General features: G+C 43.3%; 1 protein-coding gene and 1 long non-coding RNA gene across 8 annotated transcripts in view; one reads left to right on the forward strand and one right to left on the reverse strand.

Annotated features, from left to right (window-relative positions):
* MSRA (methionine sulfoxide reductase A) overlaps positions 1 to 14,660 on the forward strand; it is a 369,385-nt gene that overhangs the window by 72,108 nt on the left and 282,617 nt on the right. The gene's annotated exons all lie outside the window — the stretch shown is intronic.
* LOC137227149 (uncharacterized) lies at positions 7,127 to 9,313 on the reverse strand. The gene is made up of 3 exons (XR_010944720.1): positions 9,063 to 9,313; positions 8,277 to 8,323; positions 7,127 to 7,358 (listed from the first exon to the last, which is right to left on the reverse strand). It is a non-coding gene; the product is annotated as an uncharacterized lncRNA (long non-coding RNA).

The following is a 14,660-nucleotide window of genomic DNA, read 5'->3' on the forward strand; positions in this document are numbered from 1 at the left end:
CACCTCTTTGGATCCTGTCTGAAAAGAACGTATGTGATGATAAATTATAAAATGTCTTTTCCACGCCATCTGGCTTCCTGCGTTCTCTCTTGTACTCTCTCCACCTTCCCGTTGTTTGGTTACAGGTGAGTTTCACAGACGGCCAGGTGCAAATCTGTAGCTGTTACCATACGAGAAAACTGGCAAAAGAATAGCTTGCCACTTCCTGGTGTTCACCAGTTGGAAAACCCAATACAACACTTTAAATTTTTCAGTATCTCCTGTATAGTCAGCATTCAAACTGGAGATAAATTCTTTTCATGCCCAGCTAGTTGGTACAGAAAGGGAGTTAATAAATTATTTTTTAAATTTTTATATAATTTTTAAAGGTTACTTTCCATTTACAGTTATTACAAACTATTGGCTGTAGTCCCCATGTTGTATAAAACATCCTTGAGCCTGTCTTATACCCAATGATTTGTACCTCCTACTCCTCCACCCCTAGATTGCCCTCCCCTCCCCACTGGTAACCACTGGTTTGTTCTATCTATGAGTCTGCTTCTCAACAAGGGAATTTTAATCGATACCTGTGCTGGCCTTGCTCTCAAATACCGGTGACATTGTGACATATCCATGCCTGTGTCAAACACTCCAAGTCACCGTCGGGTCCTCTGGCTCGAGGACCCTTTTCTAAGAGACACATTTTTTTGCACGATCTCTGGTCTAAATTTACACACGGCCCACGGTCATTTCCTGGACAGCGGGTTAGAACTCTGAAGCCGGTGGTCCAGAAAGGGCCTGCTGCTTTAGAGAGGTCTGAGTGAAGTGCGGAGGAGGGAAGGCTTTTCCTGTGGCAGAACAGAGCAGCAAAACCAAGTGTTTGGTTGAAATATGTCTGTGATGAACCCACTTTAATTTTTGTTTAAAAATGTCATTACATTTTCTGTTCAAATGTTTTACAAGCTGTATTCTGACTACAATGGAGGCTTTCTAAGAAATCAGTCCCAAAGAACTCTTGCTGGAATATTCTGTATCCAAGGCAGGCTATAAAAGTTAGAGCTGTTGCTAAGGGAACCAACGGAGGAATTTAAATGTGTAAATCTCGCTATTATATTTAAATTTCATGTAACATCTGGCCTGAGCTTTACTTTGAGGTGAAGAGGAAAGCGAAATAGGAATTATAACAAAGACTAACGAGATGGGCACCATCATTTTTTTAGAACTCTCTACCTCTAGTGTTTATATTTTACTCTTTTAATAAACAATTCTGTTTTCTTTTTATAAAGGTCCTAGATATGCTCCACTTGGAGAGGCACCCTGCTTTTCAGGCCAAGCCCTCAGCGAAGGCAGTTCCCATTGCTGGGGGTTGCTTACCTTCAGAGAGAGGCAAAGTGATGAGGAAGAAATAGTTCTCCTGTGTTTTTACCATTGAAGCTGAAATCTCTAGAGTGACAGAAGAAATTCCACAGTTTACTTGCTGTGCTTTTTTTCTTTTTTCTTCTCCAGTTCCATTCTACCTAAAATGCTTTTTTGGACTCTTAAAATACTAGATAGAAAGAAGTAATTTTCTTGTGCTGAAAAATGGTCAGAGCAATCCCAATAGGTAATACTAATGATTAGTAATGTCGAGTTATGACCAATATTCTGGGTATTATCCAGTTGACCCTTGGACAACACGGGGCTTAGGGGTGCTGACTCTCCGTGCGGTTGAATATCCATGTATGACTTTACAGGCGGCCCTCCATATCTACAGTTCCACATCTGTGGATTCAACCAAGCAAACGCGGACTGTGTAGTACTGTATTTCTATTTATTTTTTAATTTATTATTTTTTAAAATTTATTAATTTTATTTTATTTATTTATTTTTGGCTTCATTGGTCTTTGTTGCTGTGCGCGGGCTTTCTCTAGTTGTGGCGAGCGGGGGCTACTCTTCGTTGCGGTGCGCGGGCTTCTCATTGCAGTGGCTTCTCTTGTTGCAGAGCACGGGCTCTAGGCATGTGGGCTCAGTAGTTGTGGCTCACAGGCTCTAGAGCGCAGGCTCAGTAGTTGTGGCACGCGGGCTTAGTAGTTGTGGCTAGCAGGCTCTAGAGTGCAGGCTCAGTAGTTGTGGCACATGGGCTTAGTTGCTCCGTGGCATGTGGGATCTTCCCGGACCAGGGCTCGAACCTGTGTCCCCTGCATTGGTAGGCGGAGTCTTAACCACTGCGCCACCAGGGAAGTCCCCTGTAGTTCTGTTTAGTGGAAAAAGTCCATGTATAAGGGGACCAGCACAGTTCAAATCCGTATTAGGAATTTAATATATATTATTGCACTTAAATTTATATTATGTTAAGACAGAGGTATGATTCGTGATCCCAAGCATATAAAATGCACACCAGCTGAACAGAAGATGACAGCAATGTTCTCCACATCTGTGTGCCCCTATGCTAAAAAATATTTAGATTGAACCATATGAAATTGCTGTTTTGTGAGTTGAAAGTGTCAAATATCGGCAATTTCATGTGGTTCAACACAGCACGAATTTCCTTGGGTTATATCTGACGTTTCACAGGCATAAAAAACGTGGGGTTTTCCACAAATGTATAACCACACAGGAAAGAAAAAACTCTTAAAGATTCTATCTGATAATCACAGATCTGAAGAGCTAGACGGTTCCCAGGGTTTGTGTGGTGGCCCTGCCTGGTTTTACAGAAGTGGGGTCCCGGGAGGTAAGGAGATGTGCCTGCTGTCAGGGGTGAGTTGGTGCCGAGTGTGAGTGAGGCTGGGATGCGGGCCCGTGCAGAGTCTGTAACACCTGCTCAGCCTTCCCCTATTGATTCTTAATTACAGGCCATCAAAGCTAACATCGCCAGTCTCTAACTTAGAAGTAAACTCCCTGTGGTTGGTTGTACCAGGCACAGGGTTCTAGGCAGTAGGCTGTCCTGTGGCGCAGAAACAAGTGACGGGGAGGGAGTTCGACATCCTCTGTGGAGGTGACGGAGGATGTCACCTGACGGTCAGGTGAGGACGGGGCAGCTAGCCCGGAGCAGGGCCTGTGGGTGCCCTTCTGGGAGCGCCAGCAGGACGGACGGCGTGCAGATGAGTGACCTGTGATGTGTGTTAGCCTGAGAGGAAATCCGCTTCCATCTCCGATCCTTGTTGTATACTGAAGAGGGTATACACTTAACAACCAAACGCGTCCTCTTCGCTGGGATTCCGGGTATCTCAGTAAATCATCAGTGGTGTCTCCTTCATTTTGACGCCAGCTTTAGGAGATAGGATTTCTGCCTTTATTTCCCACTTTTACTCAAAAGTATATTTTTTAAAAATTTGTTTTCTGTACTTGTGTGTAAAGAAATTGTTTTATGATTTTGTTTAATTTAGGATGTTCGAGGTACCTGCCATTTTTCATGGCAGTCATCTGAAAGATCCTTTTGACCTTCAGAAGTCAAGTGCCTTCTCTGAGAGCCAAAAAAATACATACTTGGAATCAGCATTTAAAAAAAAATCTGTGCCTGTTTCATCATAAGAGGATGGTGGTATACTGGGAAATGAAAGAATTCAGTGAAAACTCATCTCAGCGTAAATGAGTTAAGCCATTAGAAGGAATTGACCATCAGCTTAATAGGAATTTGTCATGTGACATTGGAGCTAACAGTTAATGCAGCAGTTTTCAATCTTTTATGAAGTGGGAAGACTCTTCTCAGTGGAAATCTTGGAACCTTATGCTTAACACAGACAGAAGCAGAGTGGCGATTGCGGAGGAGGAGGGAGCCCAGAGTCTGGGCAGTGCAGCCCGCCCCTCTCTTCCTTAGGTGATCTCCTCAGAAACTTGCACACCATTGCGCTAATGCATTCATTACCTAGATACAGTAATCCCTTAAGTAAGCATAAGTGTTATAATTTTCCAGGCATGTTTTTATACGTCATTTTATTTGACTCTGGAGAACAGACAGCGAAGGCTGTCTTATCCCCATTGTCCCCATTTTTCATAAAAGGAAATTGATGATCAGAGAGGTTAGTAACAGGTCCAGGGTCAGACAGCTAATATGTAAGGCAGCAGCGTTTGGAATGTAGTTCTTCTGACTCTTAGTTTAGGGCTCATTTCACTGAACCATATAGGGCTGTCTGTGGGCAAAATAAAAATGTGGGCTTTTTTGAATTAAACTCTTTCTAGAATGTTTTGTTCAGTGGTGGATGGTAAACTGAGGATGTTCAGACTGGGGCGACTGGGCTATAACCCTTCTCATCGTAGATAGAAGGAAAAGATTTAAAAAACGGACTTCTCTTTGAGAGTTCATTCATTGGTGTGAACTGGTTTCAGTAAATGCACAAGATGCTCAGTAAGGAGGGATTTGAGGCCTGAAGGCTTAGGAGCCGTCCGACAGGGTATGAAAGTGACAGCGAAGGGAGAGAGAGAAGACAGCCAGGCTTACACTTCCCGTAGCTCCAGAGATGAGCATTCCTGGCTGAGGGAACACATGCAGCCCACCAATTTTCAAAATACAGCCTTTGTTCCTTTTTCAGGATAAAAATTAAAGGCTGCTTTCATGTTTCTACTTCTCAAATATGTCAGTTTTTTCAATGACAGTCTTTCAATATAGTAGATAATCTGAATTGTAAGAATATTGTATATTTCCCCATGGGACCAAATTAAGCTATTTGCATTTTAAGTGGAATAAAAGGCGCTAAAAACATTTTTTTCCCCTCCTGAATCATTTTTGGAAAAAGAGGTTGCTCGCCACCGATCTATTTCATAATATTATCTGGGTAAAAGCCACTTTGCCGAAAATACACCTACCTGAATGGAACAATACTAGCATAGAATTCAGCCCAAAGGGTGGAAAATTTAGTGAGAGAGATTTGGGTTCAACCTGACAGCAGCAGCAGCAGCAGCAAAGTCCCCACAACAACAGAGCTAGTCACCAGGAGCAGGTGGCCTCGTGGTCCCAGGCTTCCCACCCCCAGAAACGTGCAGAGGATGCACGCTGCCAGTCCTGGATCAGTGGCACGTTAGACCGCTCCGTTCTGTTGCGATCCGAGATTCTATTATTTTAGAGGTTTTCATTTTGCTGTCACTTCAGAATGAGTGCTTTGACTTTCTTGCATTTGAGTAGATGAGGCCGAAGGTTACTTAGGTTTGAGTTTCTTATGTTTCATGAATTTCTTACTTTTGGAATTTTCTCAGAAAGAATCTGAGAACATTATGATGTTAATTGGACCAGGTTTGCTAATATATTTTAAGAGCGTGTAATCTGGGAATTAAAAAAAAATTGATCTGAATATTGGATCATAAAACAATAGTCTATATACTTTTTATTTTAAAAATATCATTTTTAAGTCTTGGAATGACACTGGTGTTGATAAATTTGTCCTCCTTGTAAAAAGTAGAGAGGGGCTGCTGAAAGTTGTGTAAAGTGCCCGTATTTTCTACTTATTTGCATAGGTTTTCAAAGACTTTCTATTTTTATTTTCGATTCATTTTCAGATTTCAAGTAGTTTTCCTAAATGTTTAGTTTTGCCTTTATCAGCTTTAGTCCTTAATGGTCTGTAATAAATTCATGTTTCAATGTACTAAGGGCACAGTATTACAAACAACAACAAAAAAAGAACAAACAAAAAACCCCTAAGTGAACTCTTTTGTAATATATGTAATTTTTCAATTTATCTATTTTTTAGTTTGGATTTTCTTGCAGCAGAGGTAGAGAGCACTTTTTCTGCCGTAAGTCACTGATCCACAGGAAGAATGAATCAAGGTCTGCTAAGTACAGAGCAATTTAATTTCTTTAAGAGAGAAAAGCATTCTACTTCTCTGCCTTAAAAGATAAGAACAGGGAACATAAAACTCTATTTAATAAATGCTAGAGATAAAAATTAAGAGAGATTGAGGGTGAAAATAAAGAGGAAAGATAGAGATCACAGAGAGAAACACGTATACACACACACACACACACACACACACACACACACACACACAGAAACAAAGGTAAAAATGAAGACCTAGAGTGAGAGTCAGAGACAAAATGGAACAGACACTGAAAGATGAATGTACAGGGACATATACAAGGCTGGTAACCTGGAATCCTTCTTGGAGGCCAGGCAGGCAGTGGTGTAACATAACGAGAGGTGTGGCAAATGCGGGGAATTGTGGAGAGCCTGTCCTGCCTAAAGACACTCAAATCCAACAAAACAAAACATTAGGAAATCCTTCTGTCCCCTGCTGGCCACCAGGTTAGACCCCTGGGTTATGAACATCCACAGAAATGAGAGCTAACATTTACTGAGGGCCTACTCTGTGCCAGGCCTTATTTCATGTGCCTTACTTTTAATGACTGTCATCCTCCTGACATCCTTTGGAGGCACGTACTACTGCCATTATTCCCATTTCAAAGGTGAGAAAAGTGAGGCACAAAGAGGTTGGGGACCTACACAGCTGGTACGCGGAGGAGCTAAAGTTTGAACTCAAGGAGTCCGGCTACAGAAAGGGTTATGTACACAAAGGAAAATCCACACAGACAGAGACGTGCAATGACACTCATATAGGCCCAGCCGTCAGCCCTGTGCCTTCACCCAGCCTCATAGAAGTGCAGACTTGGAAATGGCAGAGACAAAGAAAGCATCTCGGAGAACACACAGGAACCTTCGAGCTAGGCTCTCATGGAATAACATCCCAACATTCTGACTTTTGCCATGCACATAATTTGTATCATGATTTTAAAATGGTAGGCACTGCTGTATACCTCTTAAAGGTATACAGATAAGTGGGGCCAGGGTAAAGGAGTTACCCCCAGCAAATGCCTGCTTTTTAAACAATTTTATTTTATTTTTTGGCTGTGCAATGTGGCATGTGGAATTGTAGTTCCCCGACCAGGGATCGAACCTATGCCCCCTGTGGTGGAAGTGAGGCGTCTTAACCACTGGACCATCAGGGAAGTCCCCCTGCTTTTTAAATTTAAAAAATATATATATTTTTGATTTGTTTGCCTGTTTTGGCTGAATTTGTTAGAGACAATAAAAACTTGGCAGCGTGGTTTTTTATGCCAGATGAAAATGGCGTTCTAGAGGATCATCATGGTTGTGTTGTACCCAGCGTGTGGTACACACTCAATAAGTGTTGAATGATCAAATCACAACGATTAGCAGTTCTTTGACCACAGACGCCCTCACAATTTTCAGGATGTATTTACATGCGGTATTTACTAATTATTGCAGAAACTTCTTGAGGTAAGCAAGGTAGATGCTGTTATTCCCATTTTACAGATGAGGAAACCAAGACCCTAAGGGCCAAGGGACTTGACCAAGACTCACAGCTGGGGAGTGATGGAGCTGGTACCCAAGGGCTCTGCCTCTAAATCCAGGTTCTTTCCACGAGGCTTCACTGCTCTTCAGTGATTTAAACTGAAAGACATGGATAAATCTCGAGGAAAAAGCGTTTTCTTCTAGAGTTGTAGCATTTCTGAAAAACATGAAGCTCTGATTTTTTCCCCCTGTCTTGGAAGGCGGAATAATAAATATCTGAAGTGTTTAAATTTCCTTAACCCCCTTCAGCCTTTAACTCCCTTTTTTTATTTATTTTTTTTAACTCCCTTTTATTTATTTTTATGTTTTTAAACAATCTGGTTTTATTTTTTATTTTTACTATTTTTTAAAAAAAATTATTTATTTATTTATTTTTGGTTGTGGTGGGTCTTCGTTGCTGCGTGTCAGCAGCGAGCGGGGGCTACACGTCATCGCGGTGCACGGGCTGCTCATTGCGGTGGCTTCTCTTGTTGCAGAGCACGGGCTCTAGGCACACGGGCTTCAGTAGTTGTGTTCACGGGCTCTAGAGTGCAGGCTCAGTAGTTGTGGCTCACGAGCTTAGTTGCTCCGCGGCATGTGGGATCTTCCCGGACCAGGGCTCGAACCCGTGTACCCTGCATTGGCAGGCGGATTCTTAACCACTGCGCCACCAGGGAAGTCCCCTTTAACCCCTTTTAAGAGGATGTTTAGGATGATGATTTCTCTGTTTATTTTTAATGTCTCACTTTTTATTCCTCTGCAATTGAAAGAGAGCATTGAATATGATGTTTTCATGCTGTAGAATTTTCCTAGGCTGTTTGATAAGATCTGTTTTATAAAGGTTCACCACCAAAGTCAATTGTAGTAATAGCCACAAGAGTTTTAAAGTGATATGGACCAATGCAAATTTTTCTGTTGCACAGTTTTGAAATTATTTTGAGTAGGTGTTGGAAAGCAGCATTATTTTAAAACTATGTTCTTATTTTTCAAAATCTTAATTGAAAATTAAATGTTGTTGGGTACAAAGGAGATATTTACCTTCTTTTTCCTGACCCCCACTCTGCTCTTTTATTTGTTCATCTCTTCTGCAAATTCAGAGAATATTGTTATTTGTAGAGGTGAATATCGTACTGGGACATGCTTCAACGCCCCCCCCAACTCCCTAAATCAAGGAATTAAGCATTATTTTATCAAAAGAATGATATGAAAGGAAGATTCCCTTTGCTGTAATTTTATTTTGTCCTCTCCTTTCAGGGGAGAGAGGGGCTGCAGCATGCTTACTTTTTTTTGCTACATCTCCTGTGCGTACATGTTTATCCCCATATTATCTGAGACCAACTGAAGAGGGAATGTTTAGAAAAAAGAGAGGAAAGCTAATACAAGTTGAAAGTAAGGTGCTTGCATCTTAATTTTAAGAGAACACAGAAAGCCAAATGCTTTCAGAAAAGGGCCCCTTCATGGAGTAATTTGCCTGGTATGGCATCAGTTTGTTGTATAATTTCAGCCCTGTTACTATGGAAACCTGCTTTAGTGTAGCAGTGATTGTTAATCAGGATTTGTCGTTATTCCCCTTTCATCAAGAGGCTCTGTATCCTTATGGATTAAATCACAGTTCTCATTGACAATGGCATAGATCAAACATTATTGCCACACATAAAACCCTGGGCCGCTCCCTGTCATTTCCCCCCATTACCGGGAGCCTGCATGCCAGCTGAAGTCTAACTTTTGCAAGGGAATCAAGGCTCCTCTTGGCTCCTGTGCTATCAGCCCTCGTGACAGAATGCCAAGTAGCCGAGGAAGAGGGCTACTTTCATTTAAACTCACCCTGTGTCGACGGGAAAGGCAAGCACCACGTCATGTCTTTGCAAACCCGAGCCTGCAGATATGCAGACACAGGCAGGAAGTTGTTTCAGGGTGACCGCCGACTTCTTCAATCTTTTTCCTATGTTTGCCCGCCGTCAGGCACTTAACTGAACTCTTCTTGGAGCAGCCCACTTTCCTTTTCGTTCCCATTGATTTTCTGGCGTCCTAGCTGCGGCCTTGCTTAGGAAGACTGTGTCAGGATGGGGAGGCCAAGCTGCTACCCCAGTTACTATGGCTGTTCCGTGGTAAACACCGGAGAACCCCGTGAGGCTGTGGAGTGACCTCTGCCCTTCCCACTGTGGAGAGTTGGACGATGACATTATCTGGATGGGGAAGTTCACAGCCCTAAGGTAGAGTGCCCGACTTAGGAATGCCAGGTGGCTACCATCCCTGGGCAAGTCGGCTTGCAGGAATATGGGAATGACAGAGCTCTAGCTACCCGTTGTTCTGGTTTCAGAGCCCTCACCAGCCACTGTGTGCCTTCTGATTGATAATTGATTTGTTTGGGAGCAAGAACCTTTCAACTGTGCTGGTTCACATGTAGCCCCCAGAGCCAGTCTGCCTGGGTTCCATTTCTGGCCCTCCCATTTACTAGCTGTGTGGCCTCGGTAAGCTTTTTAACCTCTCTGAGCTTCCGTGTGTAAAATGAGGATAATAACAGCACCTCCCTCATGATCATGAGGATTAAATAAGCTAATGTTTGCAAGGCGCTCAGACTAGCAACTGGCACGTCATGAGTGCTGAATAGATGTTTGTACATAAATGGAAAAGAAACAACATTGTGCTTATGTGTATTCAAAATATATTCCAGATCAGATTATCCAAATATTAGTAAGGTGTTGAAAACAGGGCTCCCCTCCCCCCTCCACTCATCCCCCACTTCCCGCGCCCTGCTTTCTCTCTTTCATCTCTGCAATGTGCCCATCCCCCAAGTATAATTCTGATTGGCTAAATTAATTCTGCAGCATCCTGCTGTGAATAATTATGTTGATCCAGTATGTATTCTGATGCCTTTTTTTCCCCCTTAGCCTAAATTATAATGTGACAATTGCAGCTCACAGCTGGCTCATCAGAGGTGGGCAGTTTGGGAATTGGCGCATCTGAATATGCTTCTCTGTTAACCCTCTGCCTTGATTGCTTAAGACAAGACATATGTAAACCCCATGATTATTGCCATTTGTTTGGACTTTGCAAAGGCTCTGCCTTCAAACATAAAGCTGCTAGGTTTGTTTTGGGGGAGGTGGGCATATAGACGTCCCCTCCCTCTTTCCCCTTCCCCCCTTTCCCTTTCAGACAATAAATAGCTGTCAGGCTTATGTCAAGGATGAAATTATAGGTGCACATGAGGCCTTGATTACATTGTTTTGGAGAGATTGCCATTAGCATACTGAAATGAAGTCTAATTTTTCACTGACGGAGCTGAGTCAAAACTCAAGTGACAGAGGCAGGGCAGACAGTGTGAGAGAAGAAAGATCCAGTCTGAGCTCCTGTTCCACATTGGGGGGGGGGGCTTCTCCTTATGGGAGCAAACAATAAACACAAAACAGTTAGTATGAAAAACATCTCTTTGGAAAAGTAAGGCTGGCTGATCAAGGACGAAATGAGACATTTGGGTTAGATAAGGTTCTCTGTGAAATTACCGTGTGTGATTTTCAAGTGTATTTAACCCATTTTAAGGCAGCGTTGAGATTATCCAGTCAGCCTGTGTGTTAGCTGAAGAATGTACCGTCTTGATGTTTTATTTTGCTTGCTGCCCGCGTAATCCATTTCATCCTGCTACAGTCCCCATGCACGCATCCTCTGAACACGAACGCTTATGAGCACCCGATCTGCAGGGTGAGTGCCCTTGCTGTACTTTTGCCGTTTTTATCCATTCTGATGATGTGAACACGAGGCTTGTTCGTTTTCAAAATCCTTTATTTAAAGAAAAGTTCTTTGCGTGTGGTTTCCCTGAGATGTTTGAAGGACTGGTGCCTCATCTGAGGGTAGATTAATCATTATATGTGTTTTATTATCAGTGTCCCTGCTCACTGTGGTGCAATTTTTTTTTCTGTTTTATTTGTTTTTGAATTTTATTTATTTAATTTTATACAGCAGGTTCTTATTAGTTATCTATTTTACACACATCAGTGTATACATGTCAATCCCAATCTCCCAATTCGTCCCACCACGACCACCCCCCCCCCCCACTTTCCCCGCTTGGTGTCCATACGTTTGTTCTCTACGTCTGTGTCTCTATTTCTGCCCTGCAAACCGGTTCCTCTGTACCATTTTTCTGGGTTCCCACTGTGGTGCAAATTTAACAATCATACACACACATATAAACCATGTGCATGTATGTGTGTGCGTATAAAGATTGTGGCATTGTAACTGGAAAGGTTATTCCATACCATTGTTTCATTATTACTGTTATTAAAGGAAAAGAAATGGAGATTTAGTGTGGATGGGAGAAAGAAGAGGGTGTCCTTCAATTTGAAATCCTGTAACAGTGGAGAAAGTGTGTAGACAGACCGTATTTGTATTTATTTGGAATATGTATTTTAAGTGCCCATCAACTGCAAGACACTGTGCTGTAATTCTTACTGTGGGGTTCAGAGGTGGATTAGAAATGGTTCCTGCAGTTCCGGAACATGTGGTCTAGACGGGAGGAGAATGCTTTTGCCCACATAGCTCTAGTGGAGCCAAGAATAGTGGGGCTGGAGAGGAAGAACTGAGGTTTGCTTTGCGACCTGCTGTTCGGGCGATGCCAAAGTAAATTGAAGAAGAGGAGGAATCAATGAAGGTTTAATGGAGGAGATTGAATTAGAAATATGGGGGAAATTTAAATAGAGAAATGGAAGAAAAACACCCCAAGCAGAGTGAAACATGTAAACTGGTGAGAGGTCTTGGTCTGGTGAGAGGTCTGGCTATGCTTTTGCGTCACTGGAGAACTAGTAATACTGCCAGAACATGGATGGACCTAGAGATGATCATACTAAGTGAAGTAAGTCAGAGAAAGACAAATATCATATGATATCGCTTATATGTGGAATCTAAAATATGACACAAATGAACTTATTTACAAAACAGAAATAGACTCACAGACGTAGAAAACAAACTTATGGTTACCAAAGGGGAAAGGGGGGGCAGGGATAAATTGGGAATTTCAGATTAACAGATATGCGCTATTATATATAAAATAAATAGACAAGGGGACTTCCCTGGTGATCCAGTGGTTAAGACTTCGCCTTCCAATGCTGTGGGTGCGGGTTCCATCCCTGGTTGGGGAGCTAAGATCCTACGTGCCTCGTGGCCAAAAAAACCAAAACACGAAACAGAAGCAGTATTGTAACAAATTCAATAAAGACTTCAAAAATGGTCCACACCAAAAAAAACCCCAAAAAACAATAGACAACTAGAACCTACTGTACAGCACAGGGAACTATATTCAGTATCTTGTAATAACCTATAATGGAAAAGAATCTGAAAAAGAATATATGTATGTAAAGTGAAAAGACTGCTGCCTGAAATCTGTAGAGACAGAAGTCTAGAAAGTAGATTAGAGGCTGCCTAGGGCAGGGGGAGCTGGGCAAAAGGGGGAGTGATTACAAACGGATATGGGGGTTCTTTTCGAGGTGATGAAAATGTCCAAAAATGGTTGGATGTTTGCACAAATCACTAAAAAAAATTGAATTGTGTACTTTAAATGGATCAATTGTATAGTATGTGAATTGTAGCTCACTAAAGTTGTTATAAAAAATAACTGCAGCCTGGTTCCCATGCTGGACCAATGAGCTCAGAAACTCGGACGTGGCGGGTCCTCAGATGACTGTGTCAGGTCCCCCTGGGTAGGGTAGACAGAGGAGCTAGCCACTGGGGGTGCAGGCTGGAAGGCTGGGTGGGCTTATCCTCGAGAGCCTTGCAGGTCCTGCTGAAAGGTTTGTATTTCTACCAGCCAAAAGGAACCATTTGACAGTTTTGAAGTAGGGCCTTGGTGCCTTTAGACTGTTCTTTCAAAAGCTGCTCACAGATGTGTGGAGGATGGTTTCTGGAAGTTGGGAAGCCAGCTGAGGCTATTTTAGCTTGCCAGCAGAGAAGCTCAGCAGCCCTCACCTGAGCGAGGTGGGAGAGAGGCTCTGAGGGATGCGCAGTTTTCCAGGCTGTGTTTCTGGAGGGACTGGGGAACCAGGCCAGACAAGGAGGTGGAGGTACAGGGAGGGGCAGGTTTGCAAGAGAGGACACGCAGAGCTTTGCATATGCTAGACTCTAGGGAACAGCAGTCCATCCACAGCAAATGCTCCACGAAAAGTTGGAAATATGGCTGTGACCCCAGAGAAGAGGCTGGTCACAGAGAGTTGGGAGTCTGCAGACAGGGGCCTTGGACCATCTGCTTCCACAGTGACTCACTCGCCTGGCTGTGGGCAGGAGGACCTAGCCCCTCACCACGGAGGCCTCACCCTTGGCTGCCTGCGTGTCCTCACAGCGTGGCAGCTGGCTCCCCCCAGAGCGAGCGACCCACGATCCAACAAGCAACCGAGCGAGGTAGAAGTAAGTCACATTGTCTTTAGTGACCTGGTCTTGGAAGCGACACTCCATCATTTCTGCAGGTTGCTGTTGTTCACACAGACCAACTGTGATGCGGGGTCGGAGGGGACTGCAGGAGGTGTGAGAACCAGGGGCCGCTGGGAGCCCCCCTGGTCTGGCTACTGCACTCCGATTCCCTGACGGTTGTAAAAGGAACAGCGTGGTCACCGACACTGAAAGCTGTGTGATGAGAAGGTCCCTCAGGTGTCAGGCAGGTACCAGCTCAGTGCAAGGAAGCCTGTGCTTCCAGGGGGCAACTCTATGTGCAGAGGTGGGAAAATAAAATGAACAGGGCCCCGTCTCTCTGGACTGTCGCTCCTGGGAGTTTATTGTCCCCCAACTCTGAAGGGCCAGCAGGGCAGAGCAGAGATTCCGGACCCCAACAGTTGTCCCCAGTGACCGGCCACGATGCACAGCTCCAAACGGAAGAAAAATAACTTTGGAGAGACTGGAAAAGGAAGTAAGTTCTTCCATTGTCTGAAGTATTGCCACCAGTACCTGTCCATTTTGCCACATTGCAAAGTGACTGCCACTAAAAACGCTGCCATAGCGGCTGCCAGGAAAGGCTGCGTGAGTGATCCCAGGCCGACGTCAGATCTAAGCCTGGTGAACTAGGGTGGGAGTGGACAGAATGAATCTTTTCAGCTCTGTGGCATGTTCAGTTTTATCCCATGAAGCTGGAAAGGAGAAGTCTTTTTAGAATAAGGGTTACAGATTTATTTCCGGGGACATAGGGCTGAGATGAGCCTTCTTAAATGGTGTGGCCTCTGATCCTTTAAAATGTATGTGAAAACTTACCCCTAGTGAAATTCACCCTATTTTTTTTTTTTTTTTTTTACTTTCTATAGATGTTTATTCTACTTCAAGTAACAAAGTTATGAAGTTCCATGTTGAAATTCACCCTCTTTTCATTTTGGGGTTAGGGCCAAAGAGTTTGTTTTTATTCAGAAATGAAAAATGTTGCTTTTAAAATTGACAATAGGAATTTATTTGTAT

The sequence above is a fragment of the Pseudorca crassidens genome, chromosome 7 (assembly GCF_039906515.1).
Source record: "Pseudorca crassidens isolate mPseCra1 chromosome 7, mPseCra1.hap1, whole genome shotgun sequence".
NCBI lineage: Eukaryota > Metazoa > Chordata > Mammalia > Artiodactyla > Delphinidae > Pseudorca > Pseudorca crassidens.